Source organism: Schistocerca piceifrons, chromosome 11, assembly GCF_021461385.2.
Source record: "Schistocerca piceifrons isolate TAMUIC-IGC-003096 chromosome 11, iqSchPice1.1, whole genome shotgun sequence".
Lineage (NCBI taxonomy): Eukaryota > Metazoa > Arthropoda > Insecta > Orthoptera > Acrididae > Schistocerca > Schistocerca piceifrons.
The window spans coordinates 17395720-17410438 of record NC_060148.1 but is presented as its reverse complement, the minus strand read 5'-3'; positions in this window follow the sequence as shown (position 1 = coordinate 17410438).

Here is a 14719-nt window from a genome sequence, read left to right as displayed (position 1 = left end):
AAGAAGAATGGTGATGTGAGGCCTGTTCTGGACACTAACAACTGTCAAAGTATTCAGGCCAGAAAGACATCACTAGCAAATATGGAGGAGAACATACAAAAATTTAGAGCAGCTTAAGTCCTTGCCAGTCTTTATTTGATGTCAGGATTCCATCAAATCTTACTAGATCCAGAATCAAGACCATACATCACATTTTTATATGATATACAACATTATCAATGCAGAATGTGACCTTTTGGATTACACATGTACATGTCATCATTCATTCGGAATCTGGACCAAGTGTTAGGTGATAAATTAGTAAAGAAGATTATGGTATATTTGGACGATATCTTGATAGCTAGTGGGTTGTGGAAGGAGCAATGAGAACATTTGAAGAGTTATTTGAAAAATGTGCACTTACAGGTGCAAAACTTAACTGAATTTCGGCAAAGCTGTGGACTGTACAAGATTTCACCACACTGAAGAATAGGACAGTAGTGAGGCACTACAGACTGTTAAAAAATTGCTCAGAGTCTTGGATGGCAAAATACACTGAAGATTTCGAGAAAATAAAAGAAATTGTGTGAAGCACCAATATTATCATACCCCGATATAACAGATACCTCCTACCTAGGATGTGATGCACTGAACTATGGACTGGATGTTCAATTGTATACAAGGAACTGGAGAATGGAGAAGTGATAGAAAACGGTGTCTTTTGGTAGCATTGTATTAACCAAATATGAACAGAGGTACTGTGTACCACAAAAGAACATTTTGGCCACAGTTTTAGGTTTTCAAAGTTTAGCCATTACCACACTGTACTAAATTCAAAGTTCTATCCTTTATGTTGACAAGAAAGCTACACCATGGCTGATTACCAAGAGAAAGCTTGAACTTCAAGAATCTGATTTTGACATACAGTATGTATTGGGCATGCAACAGTAGTGCCAAATGCTCTTTCAAGCCAACCATTAGGTCTAGTAAATCTAACCACATTTTGAGACATACAAGATTATAAAATTTATCTGACAAAAGGGGTCATGCACAAAGGAATAGCATAGAGAAGGTTAAAGAACCCTCCTGTTACTCCAGCTGTGAGTGAGGCTCCAGCTGTCTGCTGATACACATCTACAGAGAGGCAAGTTAACTGTTCACATTTTCCCATCTTTTCTTCATAGTATATTTCTAAAATCTAGTGTGTGCTTTTCTGCTTAAGAGGTGAACACTTGCATTTTTAAATGTAAATTCTAGCATTCTATAGCACAGTTTTCATTTCTTATGAACAACCAGCTACATAGCTTGTTGAGGCATCAGCGTTAATTGGTGACAAATCAGGAGGGTAGCAAGTTCTATATCTAGGATTCTGTCTGCTTTTATAGTTTACTTCTTCAGTTAGTCTTGTTAGGATGGGTAGGATGTGTGCCTGCTGTGCGCGGGTACAGGAGGAGCTGGCTGCACTTCGCCAACAGCTGAATGTGTGTTTGGCTATGGTTAGCCATCTTCAGGCTGTTGCCTCAGGGTGCAGCAGTGGCAGAGAATCTGGCGCATCATGTGCAACTCTTCAGGTGTCACTTGTTTCACCCACAGGCTCTGATACAGAGGCACCTCCTAGTATACCTGACATGGTGGATCCACTCTCACAGCACAGTGAGTGGCAGGTGGTAACGCATTCATGTTGCTTGAGGTGGAGGGCCAATGTGAATACTGGTCATCTGTGCTTGTCGATTCACCCTGTGAATGGACATGCGGCTGCTCCTTCAGCAAGGTCCAAGCAGGCACATGAGGGGGGTTACTAATTATCTGGAGCTCCAACATTACGTGCATTATGGAGCCCCTTAGGCAGATAACATTCAGGGCTAGAAGGATAGCCAATGTGCACTCAGTATGTCTGCCGCAGGGTTTAACTGGCCTCAAACATGGAGTGCAAGCAGAGCTCACAGTTTGCAGCATTGTTCCCAGAGTTGGTCAGGGTCCTTTGGTTTGGAGCTGAGTGAAGGATCTCAAGCAAAGGATTTGTCAATTGTGAGTCTTGGTTGCAGATTTACAGACTTGCATATTGGTTAGGGATTTGTAGGACTCCCCTTCTTGGGTCACGATCCACTACACAAAGGAAGCTGATACTTGCACTAGAGTTTTTTGTGCTAGGTACTTTGATGAACACTCACCAGTCAATATGCAGCAAGATAAGTCAGACCCCATCAAGCGTAAAAACACTTTGACACTCAAAATTTTATCAGTAAATTGTCAGGGTATTCATGATAAAGTTCCCAACTTTATTGCCCTCCAGGAAAGTTCTCACATTCAGATTATTCTCAGGGCCGAGAGCTGGCCAACATCTGAAGCGGAAAGCTCTGAGATATTTAGCGAGTCATGGAACGTATAGTGAAAAAACAGATTAGAGGGCATAGGAGGGGGAGTGTTCATTGCAGTTGACAAAAATATTGAGCTTGAAGTTAAGTGTGAGAGTGAAGTTATCTGACAGCATGTAACAGGTTTACATGAAACAAAGTTACTTGTTGGCTATTTTTACCGGCCACCATATACTGCAGTGACATTTCTTGAGGAATTCAAAGAATATCTATGGTCAGTAACGTGTAAATACCCAGATCAAGCATAGTAGTTGGAATCAACTTTATTCTACTGAGTATAGACTGGGATATTCATGGATCCATTGCAGAGGGTACAGACAAACATGCAAATTAGTTTTGAACATGTTTTCTGAAAACATGTCTTGAGCAGCCAGTTTGGCAGCCCACATGAAAGGAAATATCTTAGATGTGGTAGCTACAAATAGGCCAGACCTTACCAACATCAGTATAGAAATGAGTATTAGAAATCATGGTGTCTTTATGGCAACTATGATTATGAAATTTAATAAATGAGTTAAGAAGGCTAGGAGAGTATTTCTGCTAGAAAGAGCAGATAAGCAGTCATTAGACACTCATTCACACAGTGAACTGACATCACTTAGTTCCAGTAAGAAGGATGTAGAGGAATTATGGAAAGTTTAAGCAGATTATAAATCATGCTTAGTAAGTGGGTTAAGGATGGAAAAGACCCACCATGTTTTAACAAGACTTGAAAATTGCTGATGAAGAAGAAGCTGCAAGTGATGACAAGGAGTGGTTAGTAGAGATACATGCGTGAAAAGATCTATGCATGAAGCATACAACTACTACCACCATCATACCTTAGAAAATATCTGATAGAGATCCTGAGAAAATTATGGTCTTATGTACAATGACGAAGTTGGTCTAAAGCACCCACTCAGTCACTTGTTGACCAGTCTGGTGTGGCAGTTGAAGATAGCAAAACAAAAACCGAAGTATTAAATTTCACATTCAAGAAATCATTCACACAGGAGAATTATACAAACATACTATCATTTGACTATCAAACAGACTCCCATATGGATGACATAGTAATAAGCATCCCTGGTGTGGAGAACAGAAAGATTTAAAAACAACTAAATCACAAGGTCCTGAACGAATTCCAATTCAGTTTTTGAAGTGTACTCTACATCATTGGCCATTTACTTATCTTGCATTTATCGCAAATCTCTCACCCAACACAAAGTTCCAAGCCACTGGTGAAAAAGCACAGTGACTCCTGTGTATAATTAGGGTAAAATAACGGACCAACAAAATTACAGATCAATAGCCCTAACATGTTCACTACATAATCCTTGAACATACGCTCTGTTTTAATATAAAAAACTTTCTTGAGACTAAGAAGCTTATGTCCACAAATTAGCGTGGTTTTAGAAAGCATCAATCGTGTGAAACTTAGCTTGCCCTTTTCTAACATGATATACTGTGAACAATGGATGAAGGGCAACAGGTAGATTCCATATTTTTAAATGTCTGGAAAGCGTTTCACGCAGTGCAACACTGCAGACTGTTAAAGAACATATGAGGCAGGTCAACAGATACGTCAGTCACTTGAATTCTCAAGTTATAGAACCCAGTATGTTGTCCTCGACAATGAGTCTCCAGTAGAGACAAGGGTATCATCAGGAATGCCCCATGGATGTGTGATAGTAACGCAATTATTCTCTATATACATAAATGTTTTGTTGGACAGGTGGGCACCAATTGTGGTTTTTTTGTGGATGATGCTGTAGTGTACATAAGGTGTCAAAGTTGAGTGACTAGTACGATACGTAAATACTTAGGCAAAATTTTTAGTTGGTGTGATGAAATGCTGCTAGCTCTAAATGTGGAAATATGTAAGTTAATGCAGATGAATACGAAAAACAAACACATAATCTTCGGATACAGCATTAGTAGTGTCCTGCTTGACACATTCAAGAAGTTTAAATATCTGGGCGTAATGCTGCAAAGCCATATATGGAACCAGCATATGAGGATTGTGGTAGGAAAGGTGAATGGTCAACTTCGGTTTATTTGGAGAATTCCAGGAAAGCATGGTTCATCCATAAAGGAGGCCACTTAACTAGTGTGACCTATTCTTGAGTATTGCTCTAGTGTTTGGAATCTGTAACAGGTCAAATTAAAGGAAGACGTCAAAGCAATTCAGAGGTGGGCTGCTAGATTTATTACTGGTAGGTTCGAACAACATGCAAGTGTTACGGAAATGCATCAGGAAATGAAATGGGAATCCCTGGAGGGAAGGCGACATCCTTTTCATGGAATACTACTTAGAAAACTTAGGAAACTGGCATTTGAATCTCGCTAAAGAAAGGTTCTGATGCCTTAAAAAAAAAAAAAAAAAAAAAAACTGCTGAGGTCTTCGGTCCCTAGACTTACACACTACTTAAACTAATCTATGCTAAGAACAACAAACAAACCCATACCCAAGGGAGGACTCGAACCTCCAGCAGGAGAGGCCGCGCAGTCAGACATGGCGCCCCTAACCATGCGGCCACTCCGCGCAACTCTGCTGCCTTCAATATACATTACACATAAAGGCCGCTAATATAAGATATAAGAAATCAGGGCTCATACAAAGACATATAGACAGTCGCTTTTTCCTCGTTCTGTTTGCAAGTGGAACAGGAAAGGCTAGTAGTGGTAGGAGGTACCCTCCACCATGCGACATAAGGTGAACTGTGGAATATCAATACAGATGTAAATGTAGATAGAAACACAGTTATATGCACAATGAAAAGCTGCCAGAAGCAAAATGGCAGAAAAGCTCTACAAGAATTATTTTAACAAGGTGCATGTCCAAATGCATCATTAGTCAACTTTATGTGAAGCTGGCGTATTTCAAGATACCGGCTGGCCTCTAACCTCACCAAATAAGTGAGGAAAAAAAAAAGTTATGCTGGGTGTACTGTCACAACAGGCACATTTGATGTGCACAATAGATTTGTGCATTTGAAGAAATCATCAACAATATTCCTCTCTACTACATGGGATATGCACCTGTAAAAATTTTGATTAACCAGGTGCCAGAGAGCCTAATCGGGGATACACTGAGAAATATGCCACAGGAGAGTTATACATGGGACAATAAAAATCGGAAAAGCAGAATAGAACCTTATCTGAAGGGCGAAGACACACAAGAGAAAGTACAGTAATTCAATACATTTGATAACGTACAAGATTGGTGAGCTAGTGTTGGTACCAACACATATCCAATCTTAAAATGATGAACATGAGATGAAGTTCCATCATGCCTAAAAAGGACAATACAAAATCATAGATCAGAAGCCATCTGAATAAATTGGAGCTTGGAGCTTGAAGAGTGTCAGAGTGGTAGGCAGTACGGCTGTGGACATGTAGAAAATGTACAGAGGTATTATGCTTAAAAACCAACAGACTAATGCCTTTGCATAAATTATAAATATTTCACTGTAAATATGATCCTTTTGTAAGAATTGCTAATTTCAATGATGTCCATTTTCAAATGTTGATATGTGTGTTTTCTTGCTGCTTTGAAAACAATATTCAATTGAAAATTGGATTGAAATTAAATACACTGTATTTCTTAAACAGTTTGTGTCATCCAAAACAAACTTCTTAAGAAATCCGAATTGGTAGGGATTGATGAATGTGATGTGTGTGCTCTTTTAAGATATTTAAATCCAGACAACTGATGTGAAAATGAGGGAGCCATCACTATGATGATTATATTTCTATCTCTATGATATTGCCATTACATTTGGGTAATTTTGTTCTTTCTTCTCCTTGTTTCCAGCTGGGGAGCTTTTACGATATTTCTGAAAATCCTTAGTTCTTGCAATTTTGAACCACTAAGTGAGGAGAATAAAGGTACAGATATCAATCTCGTCCCAGACAGTCTTTTCTCCAATGAGTTAGCATCGCTGCCTGGGAAGCCCCAATGCACTAGAAGGGTGCTGCTTGGCACCTGTCATTTGCTTTGGCATCTGAGTCAGTCCCACCTGATGTGCCTACTTAAAGAGAAGATTGTGAGTGTGCCTGCAATATGTCTTAGGGAATAAAAGAGATTAATTTGTGGAACTGAACTTTTCAGATAGTCAGAGACTGATTTTAAATTATGGATGACCATAAGGAATGCATCAGAAATGACAAACTCAATTCAAAAATATAAGTTCATAGGTATAAGCTCATAGGCTTCCACAGCTGGTGTCATTTTGAATAAAATAATTTTGAGTATCAGGCGGTGTCATTATAAAACATTTTTCAAAAAGTTGTAGAGCATGAGTGCAGTTGCATACCAAATGCAATTCGGCTCATACAGACAATCTTGCTTATGGTTAAAGTACAGTAAAGTGAACGTTGTCAAACCACTGTGTACTTCATTTAACCTGGTCATATTAATGATAGTGTTTTGGTTGAAGTTCCGATTGAGGTTATGGGAACTGTAGATAGGGCATATGTCAGCAGACACATGGTTAGACATTTTCTCAGACTGGTGTGTGTACCTTGGGAGTATGTTTTCCCTCTATGTTGTCTAAATCATCAAGTACGAACAGCTATGAAAATTCAGACTGTCAAAATACCAAGTTATCTTAAATAAATGCAGCAGCAACACATAGCTATTATTAAAAAAATAACTACTAGTTGGGGCCATTTACACAGCTGATGGGTTTATTAAACTTTTGAGAATGAAGAATCCAATGATGGAAGGGCAATTGCTTATGTAACTGGTATCCTAATTACCTGTGTTGTGTCTAGACAAGACAGCCTAGACACAATGAGAGGAAGCCGAAAGGCACACGCTTAAACTCACGCAGGCTGGCGTGAGGTCTGAAACAGGATACGTAATGAATGCTATAAAGAAAAGTACGTAGCTTCTGGAATACTTAACTTTAATCCACATTTGTAGAACATCGCTCTTGATGATACATTAATAGAATCTCAATATCAATTGAATACGGCGCCTTGCTAGGTCGTAGCAAATGTAGCTGAAGGCTATGCTAACTATCGTCTCGGCAAATGAGAGCGTATTTGTCAGTGAACTGTTCCTTCCAAAGTCGGCTGTACAACTGGGGCGAGTGCTAGTATGTCTCTCTAGACCTGCCGTGTGGTGGTGCTCGGTCTGTTATCACTGACAGTGCCGACACACGGGTCCGGTGTATACTAATGGACCGCGGCCGATTTAAAGGCTACCACCTAGCAAGTGTGGTGTCTGGCGGTGTCACCACAACCTGTACTTGACAACAAAAAGTTTTTAGCTATTGCCAGTCCCCGATCTATGATATTTCTGAACTGAGGCAAAAACATAATAGTGGCGCCCCCTCTCCCCCTCGAGCATTTCAGATAGGATGAAAAAACTTAAAAAATCGATTTTTCAAAATCCACACATCTTTCTGAAGATGTTTGACATACAAAACCTATATATGTGAGGAACTGTAAAACGTTATTTGGTCATAAGTCTGCCAAAGTGCAGTGCCATGTCTGTCAACAATTCTTCTTCTTCTTCTTCTTCTTCTATCTCACATCACTGTATTTTGCTCTGTGGAATTCAAACATGTACATTTTCTAATGGAAGCCATCAAACCTATATTTAGGACAGCGGAAATTAAAATCTCCTGTGGTACCTCTCCTGCTCCCAGTTGGCCGGTTTGACATCCTATACTGGATGGGATTATTTGTGACCAGGAGAATAAGAAATCTTCAGAAAATTTGCACTCTTTATTGCCTATTAGCTAATAACTTTCTCTTTCGTGTGACATAAAATTAAATATAGGAAACACAAAAACAGTGGAGACGAAAAATCAACATGTTGTCGTCTAATACTGAAAAAGCTGTTAATACGGGTAGTACCCAAGACCAGTGTGGTTTATTGATTTCATTATGTCTATTTTGTCACTGTCTATTAGATTAAACAAAATAGACCTTTCTAATATCGCAGAAATTATAACGCATGCCAAATAAGCAAAACTGTTGTGGCACAATTGGTCATTTCTATCTATCTCATTTACATAAATAATGCAACAGAATATAATCTGATTTGATCCATTATAAATGGTTTTTGAAATAGAATTCATGAAGTACCAATATCAAATGCATATTAGGCCTACTACAAGCAAAAACTTTTGTTAGGAAATAGTTCCACATTTCATTCATATGCTCCTGTATCTCAAGCATGTGGCTGAATAGTAGTAGTAGTAGTAGTAGTAGTAGTAGTAGTTGGTTGGTTGGTTGGGTCAAAGATTAAAGGGACCAAACTACAAAGGTCATCGGTCCCTTGTTTCATAAAAACACAGAGCAGAGTGAAACTATCCACCAGGCAGGCGAAGCACTAAAAGAAAAATTCCGGGGGAAGAAAAGCCCCATAGTCCATTGTAAAACAACACGGAAAACAGAGCACAGCAACAAAAACAACATAGAGAACAAAGGCAGAAGGAATTAAAACTGCACAGCAGAGGACTGTGGCTGGCTGATCACGAAAATAATAGGATGAGCCAGCCACTCTGCAACACGTTAAAACCTCCAGCCTAAAAGTCTAGGGCGGAGTCGAATCACAACACAAAACTAATTAAAAGAGAGAGCTCAAAAGAGGGTGATGTTAAAAAAACAAACTTAAATGGACCTATAAAAGCCGCTTGCGCGAATAAAACTTAAAACCCGATCTGCCATAGAGACGTTGTCACCTAAAAGAGATGATAAAGCACCCTGGAGATTAAAAGCTCGCCTGAGGGCGGTTAAAAGAGGACAGTCCAACAATATATGGGCCACCGTCATAATCGCACCACAGCGACAATGAGGGGGGTCCTCTCGACACAGCAGATGACCATGCGTCAGCCAAGAGTGACCAATGCGGAGCCTACAGAGAACCACAGAATCCCTGCGAGAGGCCCGCATGGAGGAACCCCACACGGTCGTGGCCTCCTTTACACGCCGCAGCTTGTTGGGTACAGACAGGGTGCGCCATTCGTCTGCCCACATCCCAAAGACCCGACGGCGTAACGCCGATCGGAGATCAGTTGCCGGGAGGCCGATCTCCAACGGCAGTTTGCGGGTGGCTTCTTTAGCTAACTTGTCGGCGTGTTCGTTGCCCGCTATCCCAACGTGTCCCGGGGTCCATATGAACACCACTGAACGGCCACGTTGTTCAAGAGCATGAACGGACTCCTGGATGGCAACAACAATGGGATGGCGTGGGTAGCACTGGTCAAGAGCCTGGAGACTACTGAGAGAGTCACTGCAAATGACAAAAGACTCGCCAGTGCTGGTACGAACACGCTCAAGGGCACGAAAAATAGCTGTTAGCTCTGCGGTGTAAACACTGCAGCCGTCCGGCAAGGAGCGCTGGTCGACATAGTCCGCATGAGCGTAAGCGTACCCCACACGGCCATCAACCATCGAGCCATCGGTATAGATAACCTCCGAGTCACAGGATGCGTCGAGGAGAGCAAGAAATTGGCGGCGCAAGACTGCAGGAGGAACTGAATTCTTTTGCCATTGGGAGAGGTCCAGCTGAAGCTGCGGCCGACGGATACACCAAGGTGGTGTATGTGGGCGGACCTGAAAAGCAGATGGAAGAGGCAAAGACTCGAGTTCACTAAGGAGTGACCGAACACGGATCCCAATTGCGTGGCCTGATCGCGGCCGCCGGCGTGGAAGATGGACTGCCGCATCGGCGAAAAGGAGACGGTAGTTAGGGTGACGGGGAGAACAACGGACGTGGGCAGCATAGTTGGCTAAGAGTTGTTGACGCCAAATGTGGAGCGGAGGAACCCCAGCCTCAGCAAGTAGGCTATTAACAGGACTGGTGTGGAATGCTCCTGTCGCCTGTCGAACCCCACAGTGGTGAACGGGGTCCAGCAGTTGCAACGCTGAGGGCGACGCTGAGCCATACGCCACACTCCCATAATCCAGTCGGGACAGCACAAGGGCTTTGTAGAGCTGCAGCAGCGTGTTACGGTCTGCACCCCAAGTGGTGTTGCTGAGGCAGCGGAGGGCATTCAGATGCTGCCAGCACTGACGCTTGAGCTCACGAATATGTGGAAGCCAAGTAAGCCGGGCATCGAACAGCAATCCCAGAAAACGGTAAGTGTCAACAACCCTGAGCTTAGCATCCTGAAGATAGAGCTCAGGGTGGGGATGGACAGTGCGACGCCGACAAAAGTGCATAACACAAGTCTTCGCAGGAGAAAACTGAAACCCATGGGCTAGGGCCCACGCCTGCGCCTTGCGTATGGCTCCCTGCAACCGATGTTCTGCAACACCAATGGTGGAGGAGCTGAAAAAGATACAGAAATCGTCAGCATATAACGTGGGTGAGACAGACGACCCTACTGCTGCTGCAAGGCCATTAATGGCCACAAGGAAAAGGGGCACGCTCAATACAGAGCCCTGTGGAACGCCGTTCTCCTGGATATGAAGTGAACTATGGGATGTGCCAATTAAAACGCGGAATGTCCGAACAGATAAAAAAATTCTGAATAAAAATGGGGAGAGAGCCCCGGAGACCCCACCCGTGCAACGTGGCGAGAATATGGTGCCGCCACGTCGTGTCATATGCTCTGGAGAGGTCGAAAAAGACGGAGACGAGGTGTTAGCGCCTGGAAAAAGGAGTGCGGATTGCAGACTCAAGGAAGACCAAAGTATCGGCGGTGGAACGGCCCCGACGGAAGCCGCTCTGGCATGGACCCAGAAGACCCCGAGACTCGAGCAGCCAACACAGCCGTCGACTCACCATGCGTTCCAGCAGCTTGCACAGAGTATTTGTTAAGCTGATGGACCGATAACTATCCACAGTAAGCGGGTCCTTACCAGGCTTCAGCACCAGAATGATGGTACTTTCTCGCCACTGCGACGGAAAGACACCATCACCCCATAGGCGGTTGAAGATGGCAAGAACACATCGCTGACAGTCCGGGGACAGGTGTTTGAGCATCTGATTGTGGACGCCATCTGGCCCAGAGGCTGTATCGGGGAACTGTGCCAGGGCGCTCTGGAGTTCCCACAAACTAAACGGGGCGTTGTACGCCTCAGGGTGGCGAGAAGCGAAAGAAAGCCGTTTGCCTTCCTCCCGGCGTTTGAGTGCGCGAAACGCAGGCAGGTAATTCCCCGACGCAGAGGCCCGAACATAGTGCTGTGCGAAATGCTCGGCGATTGCATCGGCATCGGTGGATACTGCCCCGTTGATGGTAAGCCCTGGGACACCTGTAGAGTACTGCAATCCAAAGATGCGCCGAATCTTCAGCCACACCTGGGAGGGGGAAGTACGGGAACCAATGTTGGAAACGTACCTCTCCCAACACTCCTGTTTCCGCCGTTTGTTAAGCCTCCGTACCTGAGCATGGAGACGTTTGAATAAAATGAGGTTCTCCAAAGACGGGTGCCGCTTATGTCGCTGAAGAGCCCATTCTTTAATGGCGTCAGCGACCTCTGCAGACCACCAAGGCACCGACTTTCGCCGGGGGCACCCTAACGAACGAGGCATGGTACGTTCCGCAGCGGAAACAATCGCTGCAGTCAGTGTCTCAACCGCCACATCGATGGTACCATGGGGGAGAGAGTCAACAGTGGCAGCAGAGGAGAACGTGTCCCAGTTTGCCTTGCTAAATGCCCATCTAGGCGAGCGCGCAAGGGAGCGACGCTGTGGTAGTGAAAGGAAGATCAGAAAATGGTCACTACCACACAAGTCCTCGTGGACTCTCCAGTGGACCGATGGTACAAGCCCTGGGCTGCACAACGACAGATCTATGGCCGAGAACGTGCCATGCCCCACACTGAAATGTGTGGCAGCGCCAGTGTTTAAGAGGCACAGGTCGAGTTGGGAGATGAGATTCTCGACTTCCCTGCCTGGGCCAGTAACCTTCGTTCCACCCCACAGGGGATTGTGGGCGTTAAAATCCCCCAGGAGAAGAAAAGGCGTGGGGAGTTGGGCAACAAGTGCAGCCAATTCGGTCAGGGAGACTGTACCACCTGGAGGGAGATAGACACTGCAGATGGTTATGTCCTGGGTAGTCCTTACACGGACAGCCACAGCTTCCAATGATGTTTGAAGGGGCACAGGAGCACTATATACAGAGGTAAGGACATACACGCAGGCTCCACCTGACACACAATTGTAAGTGCTACGGTTGCAGTAATAGCCCCTGTATCCACGAAGGACAGGGGTCCGCATTGCCGGGAACCAGGTTTCCTGGAGGGCAATGCAGAAAGCAGGTGTCAGGCTTAGAAGCTGCCGTAGCTCAGGGAGATGGCTAAAATAACCGCCACAATTCCACTGGAGGATTGTACAAAGCGTGTCCGGTAGGGGCATTCAGGCACTGAAAAGGCAAATTACTTGGCAGGGTCACATGCTGCCACCGACTGAGCGACGGACGTCACTACGGCCATCGTTTCTGAGGAGACGGCGAGATCAAGGTCATCAGGGGACACAAAGAGCTCGACCTCGTCCTCAGAGGCTGAGCTGACAGGGAGCGTTGGTGCGGGAACCACTGGGTCCTTATCCTTCTTGGAGAGCTTCCTCTTCTCTCTCTTGTCTTTGGGAGGAGGGTTGGCATGCTGGGAGGGCTTTCCTGACGCATTATCAGGAACAGAGGAAGAGCGTGAAGCCCTTCGACCAGCAGCTGGTGGCTTCTTCAGCCACTGGCTAGTGTCGTGTGAGACACTGGGGAAGTCCTTGGAAGGGACTCCCCCAAGGGATCCCTTCCGAACAAGTGAGGCCAGAGGAGGCTGTTGCGTCTCCAGCTGAGCAGCCGGAGAGAGCTGTCGCTTCTCCGGCTGAGGAGCCGGAGAGGGCTGTCGCCGCTCCGGCTGAGAGTTGGGGACTAACGTCCCCGGTTGCTTGGGGCACACTGCTCCCAAACTCGGTATTTTGGGAGCAGTGGAAGAGAGAGCGGCCTGTCCCAGCGGTGGGGCAGACGTTACTTGATTTCTCTGTGGGCCAACAGAGAAGGTAGTCTGTGCAGGAGCTGGTGGCGGCAGTGTGACGGTAGCATAACTCCTCAACAGAGGTGTAGGGGTGAGTCGTTCTAATTTCTTCTTTGCCTCTTGGTAGCTTAAACGGTCCAAGGTCTTAATTTCTTGTATCTTCCGCTCTCGTTGATAGACTGCACAGTCTGGTGAGCAGGGAGAATGATGCTCCCCACAGTTAACGCAGGTGGGAGGCGGAGCACATGGAGCATTAGGATGTGGAGGTCGTCCACAATCACGACACGTGGGGCTGGAAGTGCACCTGGAGGACATGTGTCCGAATTTCCAGCACTGGAAGCATCGCATAGGGGGCGGGACATAGGGCTTGACATCGCACCGGTGTATCATGACCTTGACTTTCTCAGGCAAGCAGTCACCCTCAAAGGCCAGGATGAAAGCACCGGTAGCGACCCTATTATCCATCGGCCCCCTAAAGACACGACGGACAAAGTGTACACCTCGTCGTGCCAGGTTCTCACGTAGCTCATCATCAGACCGTAGCAGAAGATCTTTATGAAAAATAATCCCCTGGACCAAATTTAAGGACTTATGGGGAGTGACAGTAACGGGGATGTCACCGAGCTTCTCACAGGCGAGTAATGCCTGGGACTGCGCAGATGAAGCTGCTTGTATCAAAATGGCCCCGCTCCTCATTTTGGAAAGAGACGCCACTTCCCCAAACTTATCTTCGAGATTGTGCACGAAGAAAAGAGGCTTAGTCCCCAAAAACGAATCCCCATCAGTTCTGCTGCATACAAGGTATCGTGGCGAATACGGCTCCTGTCTGTCTGCAGCCCTACGTTCCTCCCATGGTGTGGCTAGGGAAGGGAACGACTTCGGGTTATATGTCACAGCATTAAATTCCACCTTACCACGCTTAGAGACATTGGCAGTCGGACGACCACCAGATTGAGATTTCACCCGCTTCATTGCGGGGCATCCGCCCCGATGCCACCCACTCCGACCAGGGGCTCTCCCCACGGGCGCCACCCAGCCACAGCAAAGGCCACCTGGCAGGATGGCCGTTGCCAGGAGTCCCGATGCCCCAGAGAGACGAGCATCTACTCCTTGGCTTACGTGGGGAGGTGTCAGCTCAGGCATCGGCAGTACGATCCCTGTGTTGTCAGGAGGCTACAACCTAGAGGGTACATGACGACCCCACCACAACGGGCTGGCTACCGTGCTGGATTTCGGGTGCCATGGGTAGTCCATAGTGATCGTGGGTGCTGGTGATGACGCACTAAGGGCGGTACTTACACAATACATCAGGTGTCTATGCCCAAAATGAGGGATGGAGGGTGCAGGTACGACACCAGGACGATCAAGAGTGCCAAGGTCGTAGGGTACAGAGGACTGATGGTGCACCACGTAAGGTGTCCTTCCCCAAAAGGCTCGTACTTCTGTGG